This window comes from Bemisia tabaci, chromosome 1, assembly GCF_918797505.1.
Source record: "Bemisia tabaci chromosome 1, PGI_BMITA_v3".
NCBI lineage: Eukaryota > Metazoa > Arthropoda > Insecta > Hemiptera > Aleyrodidae > Bemisia > Bemisia tabaci.
In genome coordinates, this window is record NC_092793.1 from 58,534,904 (window position 1) to 58,560,402 (window position 25,499).

Here is a 25,499-nt window from a genome sequence, read left to right on the forward strand (position 1 = left end):
AAGACGCGGGTACTTGGGTGCGGTGGTTTGGGACAACTACGTTTGAGGCGTGCGAGAGCTCCAGTTGATTAGGAAACTTAATTAAACCTTGTTTCGGCTACCTTATTCTGTGACCTTAAGGTGGTGGAGTTCGCGGGTAAACAGCGGTCGAATTCGATGCGAAAGGAATACCCAGTGAAAAAGCAATCTATTCCGATTTGAAATGGATCATTGCACCATCGAGATATTTTCAAGAGATTGGAATGCTGACCCATCATTAAAACAGAGTCGTTAAAACAGGGTCGCACTGTCCAGGACTAATATTTTAAAAACGTAGGCGAATCAGTCATTCATATTCCACGGTTAAGTTAGCTAAAATTTTAAAAAATACCAACAAAATACCCAATAAAATGTTTGCTCATGCCCATAAAGTTTTCCTCCTCCCGTGAATATCGCATGAAAATAACTCTAAAACCACGTTAAGCATTTAAGCACATGAAAAATGTCTGGTATCCACCCCTAAACGCACAATTTGTGCGGCATTTGCTGCACTTATTTGCATGTATTGCATGTCATGGGCAGTTTTTTACAAGTCACCAGCCGCAGTCAGGTTTGCCACCAAAGAGGCGAAAGAAAACCTGACCTATATAATTAAACAATCTCGCTAACTGTTTCTCACGTTTGATTTCAATCGTTTTGGAGCGTTTGTTTTCGCTTTATTAATTATTTAAATTGCGAAAACAATTGCCTGAAATCAATTGAATTCACACGTAAAACAGACGAATACCAATTGTCGAAATTGTTTATTCAATTAAGTTAGCTTTACTCCTTTTTTGACTGAGCACACCTGCTTGCTGGGAATAAGTGTACACTTTAATTGCCGGTTTTGAAACAACAAGATACAATCTACGCAAATCGTGGAATAAGAAATAAACGTTACGCATTTCTAATGCGTCCGATTCTCGTTTCTTCATCACTAAAGAAAATGTATTCAAATGACACTATCTCTTCTTTGCAACGGATACATTTCGGTTTCTAGGTTAGGGGCCGTTTTGCCTGAGTTCCCAGCATTCGGCTTACTAACCTGCGACGACACGGAAACAGGGATTTGGCTTTCGGGCCGAAAACGGCAACGCTGCAAAGTAAGCCTCCCACTATACGAGGGGGGAGGGGGAGGGGGATGCGAGCATTGTAATTGACTCACGCAACCAGCGATATACATACGCGGGGCACAGTCGAGTAACCTGACAATCAATTTTAATACCCCTACTCCCGTTTCCTCCCCCCGCCCACCCTCCGGCGCGGGGTCGCCGCCCCCCGTGAACCCCAGGGACTCCGATGCAGCCTGGGCTCAAGAGACCCGCGACGGCCGTGAGCCGGTTAATTACATTCAGACCAATCGACCCCCCCCCCCCCCTCCCGGGTCCCTTCGGTGTCCCCCGTCGAGCCACTATCAGAATAGGAAAAAACCCTTTGGGAGGGATGCCGGGCTTTTACAACTTGGGGATCGGGACGTCATTAAGCGGAATGAACCTATTTCTAAAAGTAGTTTCGGAGAAAAAAAAACGCGCAGGTTCAATTGGAATGACGCAATAGACCGTGCACTGTTGTTTTAAAATCGCTCTTGTAGAATGATCCGTTCTGCTCAATGGCTTCCAGGGGTTGATTGGATGACGGAAATTATACGGGAGGAAATATTCATCATCAAGGCTCCCATGCATTGGCGGATCCAGCAAATTGGCAACATTGTTTTTCTCCATTTAAACATATGGGAATGTATCGATTCTTGGAAGGGCCAGGTGCTCCGACAAGAATCGATTATTTAACATAGGTTTAAATGGAGGAAATCCGATGTTGCCGAATTGCTGGATCCGCCTCTGGTCGTGTTATTGCACACTGCGAAAAAAATTCGGTCGTATGAACTGTTGGTACCGTTTTCAATGTCGACCATACTATTCGCTTGATAAAACTGTTCTCTGGCGCGGTTCGAGGAACCATTTCCGCGAATACCATGGATGATCGATTATCGATATTTCCCCACTTTAAGCTATGATAAAAGATCGATTATCACGGTGTTCGTTGTGAACACCCTGTTTATCGATCATTTTTCATAGGTTTAAATGGCAGATCAATCGATATATCGTCAAACACGCCACGCCACTGCCGCGAATCATGAGACCGAATTTCCGATCCAAATTGAAATCCAGAAAAAATTCGGCTCCCTAATAAAAAAAATGCCACCGTGGACTAGGATCTAAGTTCCTTGAGGTGATCATTAATGTTAAAATTTCATACGCCATTCAGCACTAATTTGACAAAGAGTCGGAGTTCATTTAACTCTCCAAATAAGTGGTTCAGTTTTTTTTTTTTTTTTTTTTTTTTTTTTTTCAGGAAAGAAGAGATCGCCTCCAATTACGAAGAACTTGGACACATTCTTCTCGCGCTAATAGAAGGATAAATATCAACTTTTAGTCAAAAGAATGAAATTGGTGTCTGGGATAATTTTCGGCAAGCCGATTTATTTTCAGGCGCTGAAAATGCTCAGACATCCCGCTCGGCACCCTCCAATCTGAAGAGAGGAATTCTAATATCAATCCGAGAATTTTCATGGGCTAAAAACGGAAACCGTTTCCCGCCTCTCCCACATCAAAATCATCAGGCTGTCGGGAGCAGGCAGGTGAGATATTTTCTGAGTGAAACTCACTAAATTCCATTCTATCCTTCCCAACCTCGCTCGGTAAAGAAAACACAGAACAGCTCGCACCACGTCACAGTCGATAGAACGCGAGGCAGAGTTGGAACTAGATCTTTGAAAGACACCTTTCCTCATTAAAATTTCAATTACAACACATTAGACGTACTGCAAACTTTCAAAACCAACTCATACGCGAAAAATCACGCTCGTGACTCACATCATAAACAGTCAATCCAAACTCTCCGTTTGCAATGAACCATAATCAACGTAGAAAAAATTCCAAAGGACGACTCGTTAAAGTAGATTAAAGGAAACTCTAAAAATCTTATTACCTACATTTTTTGCAACTTCGAGAACCAGCAATATAAAGATACATTTAAACAATCAAAACTTTTTGCGGAAAATTGATGATGACACGATACAAATTAGAAATACTAGAAGTTACTTCACTTCATTTGTACATAAGGCGACACTGGAATTGAGTCGAGATGCTAGAGAAACAAGCAAATCACGCCTACAGTTACCATTGCATGTGACATTGTGACAAATACTAAACGAAGATCATTAAACTTCTAGATACAACTATTCGGGCTCCACGGATGTTGGTGTTGCATACGCGTGGAATTGAAGGCGTTTGACACACACGGTACTCGCCGCTTCACCCGCAGCGTGACGCGGCGGCGGAGTGTCTTTCGAGATCCAAAATGGCAAAGCGCCTTCAAATCTTCATTTATACTACGAAAATATCTCTTAGAATCGAGGGGTTTCTCTAAAAATCATGCTTACTAAGCATGCGCCGGTCCGTGCTGCGGGTGAAGACCTGGAGACTCAAAAAGCCTGCAATTCCGTGGGTATGCCACACGGACATCCGTGAGGCCCAAATAATTGCATCTTGAAAATTATAATTGAATCCGTTTCGCACGCGATCCTAACTTAGAATGTTTTGCTCATTTTTATTACACCTTGACTTAATTCGAGTGTCGTACCTAACGCAACGAAATTATAAATGTAGTTACGTTCTTTCATCTGAAAGACGACAAATTGTATTTTTACTAATATGCGTTAAGTCTCCAAGTGAACAGGAACATGAGCTACATTTATTAAAGTCTCTCTTGTTTCACAATCCCTAAACATATTCTGAAAGTAAAAGAGGGTAACGAAGATCCTGTGGATTGAGCAGGATAATATATTCGGCACTTAAGCACCTGCGAGCCCCGCTTTGAAGCTTTAAAAGCTCGCAATGTATTTAAGGGGCACGGCCTCATTAGCGGCCTAAATAACGGACGAGCGTGAAGAATTCGCATTCCATATCCACACTTACGCCCTGGTGACCGCAAAGGAAGGCTCAGATGCTTAAATCCGTAACGAAAAGGAAAAAACTCCCGAGAAAAGGAAAATGTGAGAAAGGCCGTCGAGAATGGCGGGACCGCCGAGCCGAGGCCTAAAAACGAGAAGAATAATGCGTAAAAAGGTCTTGACAAAATTACAAACAAAATTGAGTTTCCTGAGCACGCAGCTGGTGCATGATGCTGGATGCTCAGCGTGATAATGCGACAGATGATTAGGCGAAAGATGGCGCTGCTTGCGACGTGAATAATCGACTATCCATTTAAGGCTATAGTAAAGAATCGATTACTCAGCCAACGTTTCGATAATCGATCTTTTTCCAGGGTTGAATGGCACATCAATCGATACATGCCCGCGATATTTCTGTGACTCGCGCCTCGTGTGTCTTCACCCCTGGGGTGACAAAAATTTTATCTCTCAGCTGTGTCACATGTGCAATCATGCTAAATCACTAAATCACCATAAACTTTCCTTGTTTCCGATTTTCCGAGTTAAATATTTTTCCGAAGTTTGCGGAGAATAAAAACGATTTGGACAAATAAGGTATTCCACCTGACTGATAAATAAAACATAAAAGGTTTTGGTGGGGGGACTTTAAAGCAGCTTTATATGGTTTTCTGTGAGAGAGGTGTGAGGTTATTAGAGAGGAATAAAGGCCTTTTATAATAATCGTAAGAACAGGACCGTATGTTCAACAACTGAACAAATTGGATGTCAGTGTGCCCTTTTCCTAAGTTGATCGTTTCTCCTCTTATGATAAGTTCGAACAGTGATAAAGAAAATATTGTATGATAAATAATCTCGGAAAATAAGAGAAATAAAACTGCGATAGAAAACGTTCACAAATTAAAACATTTCCTTTCGAATTATATTCGCGGCCAAAATTACTAACTGACCGAAAAGTGCTACCGAAGTATCGGTGCTTACATACATTACAGCGCACTCTAAATGGAACTGTTTTGCATGACTATAATAGGAAACGTTCTTGATTTTTAAAATCCGACTACGTCCAATATAATTTCTGGACACACTTGTTTGTATTGTTCATGAAGTTAGCAGAGGACTGTGGATTCTGAATTGTTTCAATTCTATTTGATCCATTTTTTTTGACAAAGCGTTGAAAGCTCGCACCCATCGAATATCGACATTGGAACTTCCTGACCACCTATCTCGTTTGCGGTGTCTAAAAAACTCCTCCCCTAATTTACTTTTTAAAAGGAGAACAAATGGACATCATTCCTTGGAGTTTTTCCGAAATTCGCCTCACACTAAGAGGAGAAATGAAGCCGGTTTTCAGGGATTGGCGTCGCGCAGTTCTCTATTCGAAAAATAAATTATGATGGGAAGTCCGCAACGTCGCAAACCGAGATACGTGGTTCGGAAGTTTCACCGTCGATATGTCTGCCGTGCTAAGGAAAAACGCTGTATGAACCTTTAGGCGTTGCCACATTTCCATTGGTAAAGCACGAATTTTCGGGAAAATTTGTAAATATTTTTCCTCCAATTTTTCAGATAATTTTGTTGGCAATTTCACCTGAAGTTCCTGAAAATTTCAAGAAAAAATATTCATAACGTTCTCCAAAAATAACTGTTTTCTGAGAGAAAATTTGGCAACTCTTGAATGTTCATACGACGTTTTTTCCTTAGCAAGGCAGATGTAACCTTTACATGTCCTACTTACAGGAGAAGAAATGACGTCTCGACTCGTGGCTTTGTCAAAAAGTTCCCAAACATTTAAAATACCTTCCATCGGAGGCTTTCAGTGACAAACTAGACTGTCTTTTCTAAGCCGTAGGGGCACAAAGCAACACGATGCGTCGAGCGGTATGCATAAAGCATAACTTCGGATCCGGTGACCTACTTTCGCTCCCAGTGCCCCACGCACCCCCTTCCCCTCCCGGCCGGTTTCGGTGTAAGTGCGACTTCCTGCCCAAAAGTTTACGGCCGATTTACTGAGCCATTCAATTCACCTGGGTCGGAGGGACGACCGGGCGGAGGTCACTCGACCTCGCGGAGGGTCACGAGGCGGTCTCACACATCCTCTCGGTGAGACCGTTGACCGCGCTCCCCAGTGGTGTGGCGGGTTTCGCGATGTATCGATTCATATGCCATTTAAACCTATGGAAAAGGATCGATTAACAGGGTGTTCGCAACGAGCACCTTAATAATCGATTCTTTACCATAGCTTCAAATGGGGAAATCTCGATAATCGATCATTCACGCCTCGCCACTGGCGCTGCCATGCAAAGGAAGAACGCCGTATAAGCCTCCATACGTTGCCTAATTTCCTTCAATAAAAACCAAATTCACAGGGAAAATTGAGAATATTTTTTCTTCAAATTTTTCAGACCATTTCGTACGCAATTTCATCGAGAATATTTGAAAATTTCAAGGGTAAATATGCATAAATTTTGTCCAAAATGCATGTTTTGTATGGGAAAATTGGGCAACTTTCGAATGTTCGTACGGCGTTCTTCCTTAGCATGGCAGCGCGCTACCGTCCACACAGGGACGTATTCATAGCCGTCCCTTCATCAGCTCCTCGATTCCCTCAGGGAGGTCCCGTAATGGTTGGCATCGTCATTAAGGGAGATTTAAGGAGGCTTTTAAGGTGAGCTTGTAGCGGGAGTAAATGAACACCGGGATGCTAACGGATTTTACTGCTGAAATATGGACCGGTTTCGATGCAAATTTTAGGCAAAAAACGGGAGAATTAAGATCTTAGCGAATCAGATAGGTTAGATTTTTCCTTTTTGATTAATTATTATTTTTGGAAAACATCAGTGTTTTTTCATCTCATCTTAAACTATTAAAAGTACCTAATTCCATCTTATATGTCTTATTGTGTTCCTATACATCGATTAATATTTATAAGGAAATACTTGCACTTTTTAAATTAAATTGAAAAAAGAGAATGTCTCGCCTTTGCACGCTATGTTATTTATTTAAAAGTTCTTGTTGTGGATGTACATAACGTGCAAAGGACGTAAAAATCAAATGTTCCTTATTGCTGACTTTTTTTTCTGCAAATAAAAAGCGATGAGAAAGGGATCAGGAAACGTCGATTTGCAGTTGGAATGATTTCGGTTGAATTCGTTCGGTATGAGTGACAAGAGGAGTTCGATTTCTGTCCCTCAACAATAAAACAATTAAGCATTTTTCCACCCATTGATGGAGGTAATTGTGGCGACTCTGACGTACTGCCGCACCGTCCCCATAATTGACTCTCCCGGTGTAGTATTCATGCAAACGAAGCATCATGCACCCGGAATTACTTTAATCCATCTTCTCGGGAATGCACTTCGCACAACAATCAATTATCATGACACTCAATGCGAGCTAATTAGATCCTCTGCTAATAAGTGAATAATTTGTGTGAAGTAACCTCAATACGTCCCGGTAGTCGAGGTAATTGCATCATTCACAGTGTTCTGCCGTGCTGAGGAAGAACGCCGTATGTGCATTTGAGAGTTGCCAAACTTCCTCCAGTAAAATGTTAATTATTCAGCAGAGTTATGAATATTTTCCCTTGAAATTTTCAGATACTTTAGATTAAATTGTGATTGAAATCCCGTGAAAAATTGGTAGAAAAATATCCGCAACTTTTCCAGGATTTCCAAGATTCTATCGAAAGAAATTTGGCGACGCCTGAAGGTTCATACGGCGTTTTTCCTTAGCACGGCAGTGCAGTATCGATCCGCCACCCGATGCTACCAACTGAATGCAAAATGTATTTTTCTCCTGTCACTTTTTCATTCTCAAACATGGGAAAATGTGTGCACGCTGAAAAATACGCCACTCCATTCCCAAAATCTACGTTGAAGGGTCATCCATAGATTACGTAACGCACTTTTTCGGTATATATTTTTCACCCCCTCCCCCCTTGTAACGCTTTTGTGACATAGTCCCTATCATTTAACTCGTAGAAACAATAAATGACGTAACGCTCTTCTTAACCCCCTCCCCCTTATGGCGTTATGTAATATTTGCACGACCCCTAGGTCAGTCTTCTTGTTCTTATTTTCATATCGATGGTAAAACTGCAGAGGTGATATCTCGGTTTGCGGCGTTGCAAACTTCCTATCATACTTCATTTTCTACTTGGAAAACTAAGGAACGTCATTTCTTAAAAACTTTGTTCATTTTTCCTCTCCATGTGATGAATATTCTTTAAAAATGCCAAGCCATTATGGTGGCTTGGTCTCCTTGTCAAAAATAAAATAGAATAAAAGTGGAGATTTTGAAACACCGCAACCGAGATATGCATTTCTGCAGTTTCGCCGTCGACATTCTACTTTTTACCGTACACTTGCTGATGCTGATAACCTATACATGATTTAAAGGTAAATAAATCTGAACTACTGCTATTTAGTTTACCTTAATTTATTTATTTTTTCCTATCGGCTCTCGTCATTGATACAATCCGAATAATGGACAATCCTGCGTTCCAGCAAAAATCGCAGGTTTGATCCTCTCCCAAGGCTCATACCTAATCCCGTGGGAGCTGGAGGGATTAAAGCAGTGGCGAGGCGCCAATGATCGATTATCGATTTTATCCCATTTAAAGCTGTGGCAAAGAATCGATTATTGAGCTGTTCGTAGCGAACACACTGTTTATCGATCCTTTTCCATAGGTTTAAATAGCAGATCAATCGATACGTCGCAAAGCACGCCACGCCTCTGAATTCAAGCGGTTGAAAAAGGGTTAATTGGAATAGTCGATCAATCCGAGCTTCCCTTCATCTTCTGCCGAAAAACCCGAATGATATTCTGTCGTGCTGGGTAAGAACGCCGTATAAGCCATCAGGCGTTGCCAAAGTTTTTTCGGTAAATAAAAAATATCAAAGGAAAATTTGTGAAAATCTCTCCTCCAATTTTTCTCCGGATTTAATTCGTAATTTGATCAAACTAGTCTGGAAATTTCAATGATAAATATTTGTAACACTCTTCAAAAATAAATATTTTTAAAGAAGAAATTTGGCAACATCCGAATGCTTATACGGCGTTTTTACGTAGCACGGCAGTATTCATCGCCCGGGCACTCGGCGTCAATTTTAACGTTATCCGTTCGCGGCGTTAGCGGGCGCATCCCCGCAGTCGGATAATATTTAAGGGCTTGATTCGTGTGACATTTTGAATGATGATACCGTCACCACTCACCACTCACCGCTTCGTTTGCCGCTGAGTTGCCGATCGACCCGGAAAATTCGCCTACCGTCCAATAAACGCGTGTATGAATAGGATTCCCGTTGAAGTTACGCGATTGCACGGGGGGTTTCGCGAATCTGAGCGTGAAATCCGAAACGCGGTGCGGCCGACGGCTCTGGTTTTCCGGCATTTGATGCGCTGAAATCTGTTCGAATAGCATCACGAATAATTCAGTGGCTGCACTTCTTTTCCGCCCACTTTCTCTTTTTCAGCCCCTTTTCAAAGTATCAATTCCGCCCACTTCATTTCCGCAGACATGATTTGTTGGTCAATTTGACAACTGTGCGGGCACGCAATGAGGAGGAATAGCACTGCCGCTGATAAGTTTTATCACTGATCTATCTAAGATCGTCTGCTTTCATTCTTGATACGATCAGATGCAAAGGTATTTTGGGAAATTACTCCGTGTCACAAATCAGTGTCTTCACAGTGGTCACCGGGAAATTATCTGACTCATGTTAATACTACATTTTAACGTTTTAGCTTCAGAATCGACAAATTATCTGTGATATTTTTTTTGTGTTTTAATTACCCGTGCGTTTTTAAGAGTTTACTTTTACGAGTTAGTGTTTTATTGTTTTAACTTGCGTTTGATGTATTACGAAATATGTCGTCCAATTTTAGCATTATTTTGAGCAACCGGGGAAAAGACACTTTATCCGAGAGCCAGACGACTTTGAGTGACAAACTCGGGATACATGTTTTGACCCCCTAAATCGATAGCCTTGCATGCACTGAAACGGAAAATTTTTGTCTGCCGCCCTCTAGCCTGTGCCATCACCCTCATCTAGGCCCTCAAAGTGGTCCAAAAAACACCATCTGGTGACAAACTCCTGACGCTCGGCAGACAAGTCTATTATTAAAGATCATACCCAGGGTGACTAGAAAAACTTTGTCTGCCGCCTTCTAGCCTGTGCCATCACCCTCATCTAGGCCCTCAAAGTGGTCCAAAAAACACCATCTGGTGACAAACTCCTGACGCTCGGCAGACAAGTCTATTATTAAAGATCATACCCAGGGTGACTAGAAAAACTTTGTCTGCCGCCTTCTAGCCTGTGCCATCACCCTCATCTAGGCCCTCAAAGTGGTCCAAAAAACACCATCTGGTGACAAACTCCTGACGCCTAGTGCGGTTGCAGATGTACTCCTGTGAGCAGCTTGTGTAATAAAGTTTGAATGATACATCATTCTCTTCGTTTTTTCGTGTAGAATCCGATTTTCGATGTTGTCAAGTCCAAAAATGATGCTGGTGCCCCCAATTCAAGATGGCGCCCAAAATGGCCGCCCCGGGGGTCAAAATTCCAAAATTTGAGAATATTGTCGAGTTTGGTATCCATTTATATGTAATTTTGGTCGTAGAATTCATATCTGGTGTCAAAAAATAATTTCAACCCCTTAGGGTCCGTCAAATCCAAGATGGCGGCCAAAATTTCAACTTTAATGATAATTACCCAAGATGCACCTTTCACTGTCGAATGACGTGTCTTCATTTATGTTAATTAGGTCAGAAAACCTACAAGGGAGGTCTACAATGCCACTGCACCCTATGGAGGGCCAGGGTTCACCCCCTCCTACCCCCAATATGGCCGCCGCGGAGGGCATAAATAGTGACATTCTCTCAGAACGTCATAGTAGGTGTCCATTCCTATGTAATTTGAGGCGTAAATTCCAAATTTCAAGTCATAAATCGCAAATGTGAGACTTGCAATGGCTTATACCCTATATGGGGCCAGGGGAACCCCCTCAACCCCCTCTTCTTTCTAATATGGCTGCCATGGGGGGCATAAATAGTGAAATTCTCTCAGGACGTCATGTGAGGTGTCGATTCTTATGTAAGTAGAGGCTTATATTCCGAATTCCAAGTTGAAAATCGCAAATTAGAGGTCTGGAATGCCATTTCACCCTACGCGGGGCCAGGAGCAGCCCCCTACCCTCTTCAAAACGGTCGCCGGGGGGGGGGGCATAGTTGCAGTGAAATTCTCTCAAAGCGGCATGTGAGGTGTCGATTCTAATGTAAATAGAGGTGTAGATTCGGAATTCCAAGTCGGAAATCGCAAATTAGAGGTCTGGAATGCCATTACCCCTACGGGGGGCCAGGAGCAACCCCGTACCCTCTTCAAAACGGCCGCCGGGGGGACATAGTTGCAGTGAAATTCTCTCAAAGCGGCATGTGAGGTGTCGATTCTCATGTAAGTTGAGGCGTAGATTCCGAATTTTAAGTCAGAAATCGTCAATATCTCAAAGTGACAAAAACACTTAAGCATGGCAATCGCTCTGGCCTTCATCTTGGAATAAAGAATGCATCTTGGGTTGGGTTCAGTTATGTCGAAAGAGCTGGAAATGAATCGGATAATTTAATGGTGATTGACATATTTCACCGGTGTTCTTTTTCAAATGTACACAGAGGATTCATATTGGTTTCTGGTTCTTTCATTATTAGATAACTGGATAATAGATGGTTCTTTTTGTAATCGATTTTCTTCTAGCAGGAGCGTGCGTTTTGTTGCAGATAACGCAGGAAACTGTAGGTGTCGCTTCTACTAGGAGACGAAACCCTGCGCTACAAAAAGCACTCAATTATCCAGTTGTTTTAATTGCAATTAAACTGAGTGCGTTCATAAACAATAACATAGGAACTCTGAATGCAGATACATACTTCGTCGGCAAAAAAATTATATTTTTGTGGGAATTTTTAAAAATGAAAAAAACAGACGCCCATCTGAGTCCTTTGCGTACATAGAAAAAGAATACGCGTGAAATTTGTCAATTACCATTAAAATCACCAATTCATTTCCAGCTCTTTCGACAAAAATGAACCCAAGCAGCATTTTTAGTCCAAAATGTAGGCCAAAGCGGTTGCCATATATAAGTATTTTCGTCACTATGGGATATTTACATGTTTTGACTTGTGATTCGAAATCCACGCCTCAGATTAAAAACAAATCGACACCTACTATGCCGCTTTGAGAGAATTTCACTGTTCCTATGTGGGCGAATATTGGAATAGCGGACATTTCAGGGTGAAAAAAGTCGATAAATCAAGTTCATAATTTCCCTTGGAAGTTATGTGTTTTCTTAATTCTGGACGATTTCTGGGATCTGAAAACGTATATGGTCCCAATGTTATGAATCGACACCTCACATGACGTCCTGAGAGAATTTCACTATTTATGCCCCCCATGGCAGCCATATTAGAAAGAAGAGGGGGTTGAGGGGGTTCCCCTGGCCCCATATAGGGTATAAGCCATTGCAAGTCTCACATTTGCGATTTATGACTTGAAATTTGGAATTTACGCCTCAAATTACATAGGAATGGACACCTACTATGACGTTCTGAGAGAATGTCACTATTTATGCCCTCCGCGGCGGCCATATTGGGGGTAGGAGGGGGTGAACCCTGGCCCTCCATAGGGTGCAGTGGCATTGTAGACCTCCCTTGTAGGTTTTCTGACCTAATTAACATAAATGAAGACACGTCATTCGACAGTGAAAGGTGCATCTTGGGTAATTATCATTAAAGTTGAAATTTTGGCCGCCATCTTGGATTTGACGGACCCTAAGGGGTTGAAATTATTTTTTGACACCAGATATGAATTCTACGACCAAAATTACATATAAATGGATACCAAACTCGACAATATTCTCAAATTTTGGAATTTTGACCCCCGGGGCGGCCATTTTGGGCGCCATCTTGAATTGGGGGCACCAGCATCATTTTTGGACTTGACAACATCGAAAATCGGATTCTACACGAAAAAACGAAGAGAATGATGTATCATTCAAACTTTATTACACAAGCTGCTCACAGGAGTACATCTGCAACCGCACTAGGCGTCAGGAGTTTGTCACCAGATGGTGTTTTTTGGACCACTTTGAGGGCCTAGATGAGGGTGATGGCACAGGCTAGAAGGCGGCAGACAAAGTTTTTCTAGTCACCCTGGGTATGATCTTTAATAATAGACTTGTCTGCCGAGCGTCAGGAGTTTGTCACCAGATGGTGTTTTTTGGACCACTTTGAGGGCCTAGATGAGGGTGATGGCACAGGCTAGAAGGCGGCAGACAAAGTTTTTCTAGTCACCCTGGGTATGATCTTTAATAATAGACTTGTCTGCCGAGCGTCAGGAGTTTGTCACCAGATGGTGTTTTTTGGACCACTTTGAGGGCCTAGATGAGGGTGATGGCACAGGCTAGAGGGCGGCAGACAAAAATTTTCCGTTTCAGTGCATGCAAGGCTATCGATTTAGGGGGTCAAAACATGTATCCCGAGTTTGTCACTCAAAGTCGTCGACTTTAGTTTACCAAGAAATTAAATATAGAATGGTCCGCGCGCCAAAATCGGGGATTGTTTGGCGGTGCTCTCTTGACAAAAATTTAATTACTTTATTTCATTTCTTGACTTTTGTGCGACGTTGCCGCATACTCGGGAAAATAAGTGATTGTAAATGAAAGTGGGCGGAAACGATAACCACCGCAACTGGGCGGAAAAGAAAAAACCACTCGAATTGGGCGGAAAAGCTAAACTGCCAATTCAGTTAGTGCGGTCCGATGTTGATACGTTCGGTTCGGTTTCAATGCGTCCACTTGGACCGTTGATTGATGAAAGGCACGATTCTGAAGGTGTGTGAGTGGGCGGATCCGAGACCGAGAAATCGATTATTCGATTAATTTTCCCGATTGGTCACAAAGAGGAGAAATTTACATTTTTAATAGGTCAGTTTACGCTGGTCTCTGAGTCGTGTTTTGGTGCTTGATTTTTGTAGACCAGCTAAAATTATTAAGACCTGTCCAAACTACAACTATTTAAGTTCAATATTTACCGAGATATCGTGCTTTGAAAAATTCAGTTAATGACGTCATCCACCACGGTAGTGACACCCTTGGTTTCCTCCACCTTGTTTTATTTTGAATTTCACGTTGGGTAACCAGTGCAAACGTGTATCTCACGGACGGATGAAATTAAGGTGGAAAAAATCAAAGGTATCACTATACCGCAGTGGATGACGTCGTAAATCGAATTTGTCAAAGCGCAATATATCGGTTAATATTGAACGTAAAAAGTTGTTGTTTGGACAGCTTTAATTACTTTTTGCTGATCTACAAGAATGAAGCATCGAAACCAAATTCTGTGACCACCGCAACTGATTCATTGCAATTTATTGAAGCGATAAACACTTTTTGTATGCTCATTCAATTCAATAGTATTAAGATCTAGAGGGTTGAATGTAAGTACCGAACTGCAAGTCCCTTTCGTTTATAACAGATGGAAGACATCACGAGGAGTTATAATAATATTTTTCACTTCAATTTGCCATTTGCCTGAACAGCTTTACATATGCAACAAAGGCATGGCATGAATTGCGATGTATCGAATGTTTTGCCATTTAAACATGTGGTAAAGAATCGATTATTATGGTGTTCGCTGAGAACACTCTGTTTATCGATCCTTTTCCATAGGTTTAAACGACATAACAATCGATACATCGCAAAGCATGCCACGCCACTGATATGCAAGCTTGGTGTTCCGGAGGAGAGTGCTGCTCCGAATCGCCGAGCTCCGCTTTCAGGGGCCTGAAACCTTTTTCAGGTGATTATAAATGGGGATAGGTCAGTGGTTGCTTGCTTAAATCGATTCACTTAAATCGACGACGTTCGGGTGCTCGGGAATTCCAGCATCCCCCGGTGCAACGAGTAATATTATTTCAAATAATGGCAATAAATTATGATGACGACGCTTGCAACCCCCTCATCCCTCTTCCTACGCCACCAGCTTCCTCGTGGCGCTGAGTGAGACCCGCCGCACGGAGGATCTAGTCGATAGGAGAGGCCGGACAAAATTTGGAAACTTTAAGCGCTTATAACTCCGTTTATATAAAACTTTGAGGTTCTAAAAGTGGTTTCATTGGTTTCCTTGATAAATTTTCTTCCAGTGGTACCCCATGAAATGTGACGAAATAAACATAAAAATTCGAAATTTTTGTCAAAAATTTCGTGTCCGACCTCTCTAATTGACTCGATCCACTGTGCGGCGAGCCCCAACTGGGTCGTTCCCATCCATGCAAAATGAAATTTAATGAATTTTATTTGCCTCAGAGATTCTCGAGGAGTGCCCTACAATATTCAGGGGCTGAGTATACAACTCGCAACAAATAATCGAAAATTCTACGAAAATCTATTCAATGCAGACTGCGCTTTTTTTTTTTTTTTTTTTTTTTTTTTTTTTTTTTTTTTAAAAATGATTTAGAAATTACTGTAAAACATAGTGAAAGACGCATTCGTATTATGTCACAATGACTTATCTGCTTGCACATTCGACTTGAATTGCGGGGAGAAAACTTATTAGGAATGAACGTGTCCGAGAGATCACGGGCGTCAAGGAGACAGTGGGTTAGTTGCGCTTGTCTCATCGTCAGAACCGTGTTTTGTTGCTTGATTCTTGTACATCAGCTAAAAATGATAAGATCTGTCTAAACAGCAATTTCCCAAGTTCAATATTAACCGAGATATTGTTGAATGAAAAATTCGGTTGAAGACGTCATACACCGCGGGAGTGACACAGTGACACTCTTGGTTTTTTCCACCTAGCTTTCATCCAGGTTTCAGGTTGAGTAAACAGTACAGAAGTGTGTCTCCCCGACCGATGAAAGCAAGGTGGAAGAAACCAAGAGTGTCACTACCGAGTTGGATGACGTCACAAACCAAATTCTCCAAAGCGCGATATCTGAGTTGATATTGAAGTTGAAAAATTTTAGCTAAAATGTGGATGGAGGTCATCCAAAAGGAGATGGATGGACTGGCTGGACATCAGCTTCTGGAAAATCTTTACAATGACAGATTCCTGTGAGAAGATGTCTCGGAGCGCCTTAAAGCGCTGTAAAAGCGACTGATACCTACTTAGTTCAAAATACCTTTTGAAATACTCAGTTTTCGGACGTTATATGAAGCTCTGTGGAGCATTTGAGTGCTCCTAGATATTATATTTTGAAAAAAATAAAAATAAAAAATAAAATTTGATGCGTCATTTTGCAATCAAGGTTCATTTTTCTGTGATTGACCCTATGATGTAAGCAATTTTGCAACTCTGGTCGTTCTCCGTTTACTCCTACAGAGTAGGCAGCCCTTCGCATGCCTCTAATGTCTCATCCACGATCGTAAAAAGGTAATGTCAACCCCTTCCCCTCACGGTCCCCCAAAATCCTCCTTATTCTCCTAGCATTGTCTCCTTCGCTTTGTTCACGCTAATCTTGGGGGTTGAGCATGTTGCGTGGGCATCAGACTCCAGTTCGAGGTAAAAGTTCTCATTTTTCCTTACTTTATTCCCTCCTCTAAAATGAGCAGACCTCTATGCCTACATGCTCCACTGCTCCAGGTTTCGCGAGCATAATCTCGCGGTGTCGAAATTTTATTATTTTCAAATCTCGCCGTCTATTTCACATAGAAATATTAAAGTTTCCTTATACTCGCGATAAACTGCGAGTTGAATTGAAAAAAAGGCATTCTCCGTGCGGTCTTATTTTGCGCTTTGGACGCAGTTTAAATTAAAATGTACCTTTTTATCTGGATTTACTCATTGCCATAAAAAATATCGACGCGGTGTAAGTCGGCAATCACATAACTCGATTTGCGACGTCACAGACTTGCTGTCATACTTTATTTTTTAAACGGAAAACTACTCGACGGCAATTCTTTAAAACTGCCATGATTTTTCTTCTCTGTGCGAAGAAAATCCTGCATAAACTTCAAGGAATGATGTCAACCCTGGTAAAAATTGGCGATAGGAGCTGCGTTTCAAAATACCATAGGAGTTCTTATAGCCGACTACAGAAGGCTATCATATAGCTGTCTGTAGAAAGCGGAGAAAATTATATAGCCGGGCTATACGAAGCTATAAAAAACTATACAGTCGGGCTATAGTTCCTGTCGCCGGGCTTAACACTTTATCGTCATTGGCTATAAAAGGCTATAAGAAATTGCGTAGAAATTCGTGTGCTTTGGAAATCATTAAGTTTGATACGGAACTACCTTAATATTTACAAAACACACATTATATTTTCCTTTAAAACATATTTTTTTCATCAATTAAAATAAGAATAATCCATACAGAGTGTGCAAACATTTCAAAATCATGAGTTGAAAAACGCTGACTCCGCGAGACCAAATATTAGAGCCTAGCACAAAGCGGAGCGGCGACGCACTGGCGCGGCGTGGCGCCTACAAACCTAACAGGGATACTTCACGCATTGCGCAATGCGTGAAGTATCCTTGTTAGGTTTGTAGGCGCCAATGCGAGTTTCGCACTCTCTGCCTGCCCGCCGCGCCGCGCCGCAGCGTGCCACGGCATCTGAAGCAACTATTTCACACCAGATGTATTGCACAGTATCATAAGAAATTGAAGGCGCTCCAACATATTCAGAATGACAGGCATCCTTCAGAAGTACATATACGGAGCTTTCCTCGCAAAATATATCAAGATACTACGGCACAAAAAGAGAGCGGTAGGCCAAACACTCAGTCCTAGTATCTGTATTTAGTAACGTTTAGCATAAACTTCATCGTCTGGCTGTTGCTTAATCGCCATCGGCTATAAAAGGTTATAAGAAATTGTACAGCCGGCTACAGAAGCTATTGGAAATCTTATAGCCGGCTTTAGGTCTATGGTATTTTGGAACACAGATTCTACTGCCAATTTTTACCAAGAAATTTGTTCTCCTTCAAAAAAATATAATAGAGGAGGAGATTTTCAGACACCGCAAACGAGTTATGTAATTGCGCGACTTACACCGTCGATATACATAAAACCCTCAATATCGTTTCAGTACTCCCTCGCTTTGTTTTCCTGGTAAATTTGAACGAGGAAGGGGATGGTCCTTTTTCAAAATTATATCGATTCCAGCATTATTCGAACACCAGATTCCAAGAGTTTTGTCATCTGTTACCTGCCGGAAAATCAAAGGTAGAAATTCTGATTTGGGTTTTGATTGCATAAAACCGCGGATACAGGCAACCTGCGGTCGATTTGCCTTCGCACGAATCCCACATCCCGTTCGCACTTGAAGCCCCCGCTTCTGAGAGGGCGCATTCAAAAACCGACTCTCGTCGTTTGATGCGTATGAATAAATGCTAGCATCGCTCAAAAGGGCGGCTCGGAAATGAACTCCGCGACACCGCCAGATTCCGCCTGAATTTCCGGCCGATTGTGACGCCTGCATGCGGGTGAACATTGGGAGGCTTTTCCCCGGCCCGGCCCGAGGGCGCAAAAACAGCGTAACTTGTTGCGTTCCCGTCGGATTTGTGCCGTTTTTGCTTGGCGGAGTAGGGTGGGAGGCAGGTGGGAGCACTAATGACGCGCGTTAGATATTTCATGACGTTCAATGTTCGACGCATCACCGGTACGACTGGTACGAGCCCTTTCCGCAGACAGCGCGGCGCTCAACTGGCATCTCGACATTGTTGCGACGTTGATGTTGTTTATTAGAAGGGGGTTAGGAGTGATGCTTCAGCTCTTAAGGAGAGTTGCTCATTGTAAGCTGTGCCTTGAAAAAAATGAGAAATCCATTTGAAAGTATAGACAAATTTTGCCTCCGATTTAATAAAAAAAAATAAAATAAAACATTTAATTTGAAAACTATGAAAAAATGTATCGGAACAGTAGAAAAACAAGGGGGAAAACGGTAAACAATAGACTAAAATGCACAATTAATAAAAACCGAAAAAAAAATATTGGATCAAAAAGAACGATATAATAGTAAGATTTGCATGCCTCGTAGTTCCTTTGCCTTCACTCGATTTCTACATAGTTTTTCTTTGCTTAAATAATTATGTGGAATGTTTGTGAAACAGAAGCTAAATTTTCTGACTAGCATTCTCGGATCTCATACCGCCACCTAATGAAAATGAAACATATTTTGCTGAAATCATCAATGGTTTCTTTTTTTGTTTTTTTATTTCTGGAATGTAGTGAAAGTACTTTCGCAAAAAACAGACCGTTGAAAATGTCGAAATCACCAGAACATGCTCCTCTCCTAAAAGCACCAATAAATCATTCGGTGACATCAAAGTTCGTTTCTAAATACTCTCTAATTGGACGCGGATTTAACCAAAATCAGCCGGACTGAATTTCAAATTGCCTGGTTCCCTATAAATATTTTTCTTTTAACCAAAAATCCAAAGAAAAACCCGCTTTGAAGCTGATGGTGGACGGCATACTTGTGTACAGAATATACTCTTAAAATTTTAAGTCAGAATATTGCTTAGTTTTCCAGTAAAAAAAAGAAAAAAAAAGAAAAAGAAAAACACCGGAGTGAATTAGACAGCGTCCGAGTGAGGCTGATTTTCATTTAACTCGTCCAATTTTTTCTAAGAATCCTTGATGTACCTCATTGTAATTCTATGAAAACAAGCAGCGCCCTTCAACAGAAACGAGATTTAGACATTCTTGGGGATGAATACAATTCCAGCGGCTCTCGTTTTCCAGGAACCGTGCTCCACTGCACTAACGTTCAAGTTTTCTGTGGTCAACATCGCTTTCAACTTTAGCTGGATTCCAAAGCTGTGCACTTTCGTGAGGAATTATATTTGACAGTTTTTAGACGGGTCGCATAAAGTACGAGTTGGCTCGCCGATCTGGCGACCCGGACCGTACGTAGTAGCGACAACATAAAAGTGCACTTATAAGAAAAGCCGTCGCGTGGGGAGGATTTTTCATTTTTCCGGTTTTAGGACTTTCGCTCCCCAAGTCCCTACCGCCGAATTGATATTTCACCTCGAAGCGCGCTCCATAACAACTGTCAGAAGTGTCATGGCACCGGGTTGAAAAGAATCTTGCCGCTCTCGTGGGAGGGTGATGGATTAGAATAGTTAAACAAACATGAGGATAGTTTAAAATTTAAACTACTCTCGAGGACTTTAGACGGTAACGCGGAGCAAATATTATTTTCCGCAAAACTTGGACGGATTATAGTTTTAAAGTTTGCTGCAACACACCTTTCATCGGGAAACTTTTCAAATCCCCAAAGTGGGAACACGATTTTTTTACAAAAGACGAAAGAACTAATAAATTGCATTAGAAAAATATGCACGTATTTAATTCAATCGCCTTGTTTCCAATATCTTAAGATCGTGTCTAATTGTTTATCGTTTCTTCAAATAATTTATATTTGAACTACAATTTTGGTAGACACCACACCGAAAAAAAGTTAAGTTAACATTCTGAGTGTAAAAAAGTGTGCGAGAAAGTATAAAATGCTGAATTGTGCGCCACCGCAGTTACTTTCGCAATGCCAAAATGTAAAACTAACCGCTATGCCAGGTAATTCAGCATTTTATAAGTTCTCGCACTCTTTTTTTACATCCAGAATTTTAAATCAACTTCACTTCTTCCGGTGTAATCTAACTCCAATACATTTGCCTAATCCTAAAATCGCTTATATCAAGTGGAACCCTGCTTTACTCAAACAATTTTATTCTTGCCTCAAGAGGAATTTTTTTGAAAGTAAATGGGTTTAATGGCAAAGGACAGTAATAACATTTTTGCTCAAATCAAGTCACTCGCCTGTGTGGTCCGATTTCTTTTACCGGTTACTTTTCATGAAAGTATTTTCATTCTCTAAATGCTCTTCCTCTTTCCCTCACCACCACCCTAAAGTGATTCTACACCGAACAACGCACATTTATACGGCAGGCCCAAGCTAATATTGAGGTGAAATTTACTCTGTGCCCCCCCCCCCCCCTTCTCACCTCTATTGCTCCTGATGAACCCACGCAGAAAACCATTACCTCACGCGCGTATTGTTCAACGGAAAGTTAGGCTTTGCTTTGTTCGACACCTTGGTTGGAGGAGGGGAGGGTTGTGCCACACGGGGGTGAAAACGAAGAGGGTTCAGGACTGAAAAGCCTCCTTCTCTTCTCCCCGCGGTTAGGCCTCGGCGCGTGGTGGCTTACTTGTTGCGCCCCCCGTTACAAAAGCTCGTAACAAACCGTAAATTGTTGTCGGCTATGCCATTTCTTGCCCTCCTGCCGAAAGGGTTGCCGAGTTACCGGTGACACAAATGATGCTTATGACAGTATTCTCGTCTTTTTGTCTCTCTTTCTCTCTCTTTTTCATCCGTCTGCTTCCTCATTCGCACCCTCTCTTCCTCTATCCCATTTTTCCCCCTTTTTGGTTGAGAAACTTACGAACGGTGAACTCCCAGACCATGCCATTGAAATTTTTTAGTAAAAAAAAAAAGAAGGAAAATTCACGGTCCATTTGTAAAACAGTAAGATTTGTATGAGGGTGCATTAACAGTCGCCTCAGTAAAGAATGGAAATAGAAAACGCGTAAATCAGTCCAAAAACTGGCAAGTAAATTGGGCTGGATCCTCTTTTGGGACGTTCATACGTACCATCACAAACTTAATATATGATGGAATACATTTTTCATCAAAGTTTTGATAATCAATTCCCAACTGATTTCAAATTTCAATATGTGGGAGCTAGATTTGATGCAAGTGGATACTTAAAGTGACCGTTAAAACACAGACCTGCCTCTAGCAAAAGGAATGGAATTATATCTGTGACTTGGAGCTATACATTCAATGAGAGGGATAATCTTGCGTTATAGATGCTGCATAGTCACGTAATTGAAGGGAACTGATTTCTTAGAGATCTCTCAGATAGAGATGTTGGGATAATAATCCTCAGATAATAATCCTGAATGTGTGGGGTTTTCCCTCCATCCATTCAATATTTCGCTTGCACAATCAAAGATAAAGATTTTGATACGGCTTTCAGCATTACGGTACTATTAACTTTATATTTTAAGCATTTTTTGATCATGATCATGATTCTGAAACTGAAGTTTCTGTAGATTTTTCTCTAGTTTATCATCCTTTATATAAATTAATTTCATCTCACAGTGTCCAGTTTAATTCAGTTTGAAAAATGCAGAAACATTTCCCCTCTAATGCACCTGATGAGTGATGACCCATATGGTAAAACTGCTTGTGAGTGGGAAAATGAGATTATGTTCCTCAATTATGTACATCAGACGATATCAATTTCTGGTTACTTGATCTTCAGAATAATTTCGCAACATTCCACTAAAAAACCACCGCTTTTGCATTCAACTGCAGCATAAATCTTGCTATGAAGGTAATTAAAGACGGAGCTCCTCCATGTTTTTAGATATGCGATACGCACATCTACTGAGCAAAAATAGTCGTATCCAGATGTAACAATTGCCGTCAAATCGGGTGTTGAATCCAGAAACTGAGTACGTGAAATATATTCATGGAAGAATGCTATGCCGGATTATTCCGGATCATTTACTCCTGAGGCATTATGCCTGTAAATAACCGTCTACGAAGAGGGCTTGAAATTCTCCGAGATCTGATTTCGGCTAATAACGCTCAGGAGAGACTTTCTTGCGCTTGTTCCTTTCACTTAATTAAAATCAATTGCTCTGTAGATATTTTTACACCTTTTCAAACCGATCAATTTTTGACCAGTGAAAAAGGGGAGTGAGAGTTCGTAGATCATAATGAGACAGCAGAAAGGACAAGCGGATCCTATTTTATCTCTTTTTTGTTTTGTTTTTTAACTTGGCGTTTAGATGATAAAACCAAACGAAACGTATAAAGCCGTTTAAAGCCACGGATGTCTGAAAAAGAATGAGGTATTGTTAATCAGAGCAATAGTGTTTACCATCGAGAAAACAATTTCCACTAACCTAAAAGATAAAAAGATTATACGTATGGGTCACGTGTAAATAGGGGTATCTCTATCAAAAAGAACTATGTGAGAATTAATAAAATCAAAAGAACTATGTAACGCGCAAACTCTAGGCAAATAGTTTCTTCTGATTAAGGTGATTTTCACACAGTTCTTTTCAGCGCATGAATATACGTCTAAATATGAAAGCTTTCATGCACCGTATAATTAGCAACTTTAAGAGGGTCGTTCAATGCCAATAAGCTCTTTCCTCTCATTCGCTAATGATCGCATCCCAACAAAGTCTGTCTTAAACCAGGCAGGTATTTGTAAAACGGAGTAAAATATGGTGTGATAGATTGTGCTGTGCATTCGTTCCTAGAATTAGAGCGTTCAGAAATTAGAAAATCCCTAATAAGGAAAGGAAAACCTTGACAGGCTAGAGCCATGCATTCAAACCTGTACCATAGCCTTGATTTACACTTGAGACACAGATTAGGAAGTGAGAAATTTCAAAAATCATTCGGCACGGAAACACAAGAATAGGTGCATTTCGCGAGGAGGATTACTGTATTTCACTCAAACTTGATGTGAACTTTTCGAATAAAACGGATTTCAAAACGCGAGTGAAAGAAAAATTTCTGTTACTCCTCCAAACTGAAAGATTGAAGCTTTCACGAAACATCCAATATAATCGCAAGGAGTTAGAGCGCACTCTGGTCACTAATTTTGAAAGCAAATTGCAAGCCGATTTTAATAATTTCGCAGCACACAGACGACTGAAATTATCGAGCCGATTTGGCGTCAATAGCACGATCACAGAACAAAACTCCAAGGTCGAATCCAGCCGTTTTGTATGGATAAAAAGGGAAACAAATGCTAATTTTAAAGAAAAGTCACGCGTAATGAAACTACTTTTATTTAAAAAAAACCGAGCCGTCAATGCCAACTCAGCGTAATCGGGAACTAAAATTAGTCATTTTAAAAATCCATAACTTTGAACAAAATCGAGAAAAATTGAAGGAGCTCGCTACAATCCCGAAGATGAAAAACCCCGATTGAATCGGGTTTCTCGTGAAAAATCACAACTGGGAAAGTCCGCGGTTTGGTTTCCCGGCGCTGCTGAGCGGTGAACGCGGACGGCCACGTGACGGCGCGATAGGAACTGACTGGCGACCTGTTAGCACACGGCACCAAGCGCGGGCACAACAAACGCGGCTCCCAAGCCGCGCACGCGCCCGGCCGGGTAGGCAACTCAACACACCTCGCGCCACGCTAGGCAACCCGGCACACCTCGGCGCTGTGCGGGAGGGTAGGTAACCCCATATACTTCCACACGCACACCCCCTTGCCTTTATGCGGACACACTTACCTACGCATGCGATGAGCCTTCCGGCGGTGGGGTAGACAACCTGCTCGACGCGACCTATCGCACCTGTTCCACCGGCGGGCATCCGCGCTCGCGCAAATTAAGAGGCGATCCCGCGTGAAATAATTTATTGATATTTTCGCGCGCTTATAGTAATCCTCGAGGAGATTTGAGACAAAGGATTGGAGTGTGGCAGTTTCGCAGCGGGTCATTAACCTTCGACGTGCAAATACAATTTTCCAAAGTTAAATGACGCGTAGAACACGATGTGCACATGAAAAACGCAAAAAAAAAAACCTTGAAAACCGAGGGATACGCAGTTTCAAAAGCACAACTTTTCAGCAAATTTAAAATGTCCCGGTTTTTCTCCGAACCAAATGATGTCACTCGGCAAAAGTCATATGCGAGCACGACTTTCGTCAATGCTTTTCTATTCCTCGGGCTCCATTTGGAGCTTATCTGATCTGCTCGTTTCTAGATATATCTTACCTCCGAAGAGAGACAAATTGGCAATTTTAAACTTACCTCTCAAATAATTTTCCTTTTTGTAAAATAAAAGAATTGTTGACCCAATGAGCGACAAACCATGACTAAAGTCTAAGTCTGTGAGATGTGAAGAACAAACGATTGGTCGAATTGTTCACCTTGATGAATGTTAAGATAGTGGATGACAGGTGAGGAACACTTACCTGAAACAAAGAATCAATGGAGAAAAAATTAGGGCACAAAGCTTCAAAAAATGAAGAATTTAAATTCCTAATCAAGTTTCAAAAGAAAAAATGCTGAGTCCACAGGACTTTGGTTCGAAACTTAAGGCGTTTTTCACGTGTGAAAAGACCAATCTTGTTGGTGTCTTGCGCGGAGAAACTCATAAATTGGAGCTGTAGTTTTAGTATACAGCATTGCCGAATAAAAAAAAGCTCAAAAGCCATTTTGAAGGGTAAACCTTTGGGGAAGTTTAGCGGAAAGAAGTTGCACGATTGTGGAGAATCGCGGTGGATCCTCTTTGCTAAGTGCAATCCCATTGTTCTCAGTTATCTGCTTTAAAAAAAGGATGACGTTATTCGGCGGTACGGTACCGCCGAATAAAACGTTATTCGGTGATACACTGTACCTTTGAATGAAAATTTATTCGACGGTACCGTACCCTGACTAGAAAATTTTCTAAGTATCCCCAAGGTGCCTTTACCGAATGACTTTTCAACCGCTAACCGA

General features: G+C 41.5%; 1 protein-coding gene and 1 long non-coding RNA gene across 10 annotated transcripts in view; one reads left to right on the plus strand and one right to left on the minus strand.

Annotated features, from left to right (window-relative positions):
- dnc (phosphodiesterase dunce) overlaps positions 1-25,499 on the minus strand; it is a 774,040-nt gene that overhangs the window by 296,130 nt on the left and 452,411 nt on the right. The gene's annotated exons all lie outside the window — the stretch shown is intronic.
- Positions 1-25,499, plus strand: part of LOC140225440 (uncharacterized) — a 108,780-nt gene that overhangs the window by 65,825 nt on the left and 17,456 nt on the right. Inside the window, exon 1 of one of the 2 annotated variants that reach the window (XR_011900541.1) lies at positions 9,415-9,791. The exons of the other annotated variant lie outside the window; for it this stretch is intronic. This is a non-coding gene — a long non-coding RNA (uncharacterized lncRNA). Of the gene's footprint in view, positions 1-9,414; positions 9,792-25,499 lie in introns of those variants that run through there. 2 annotated transcript variants of the gene reach the window in all.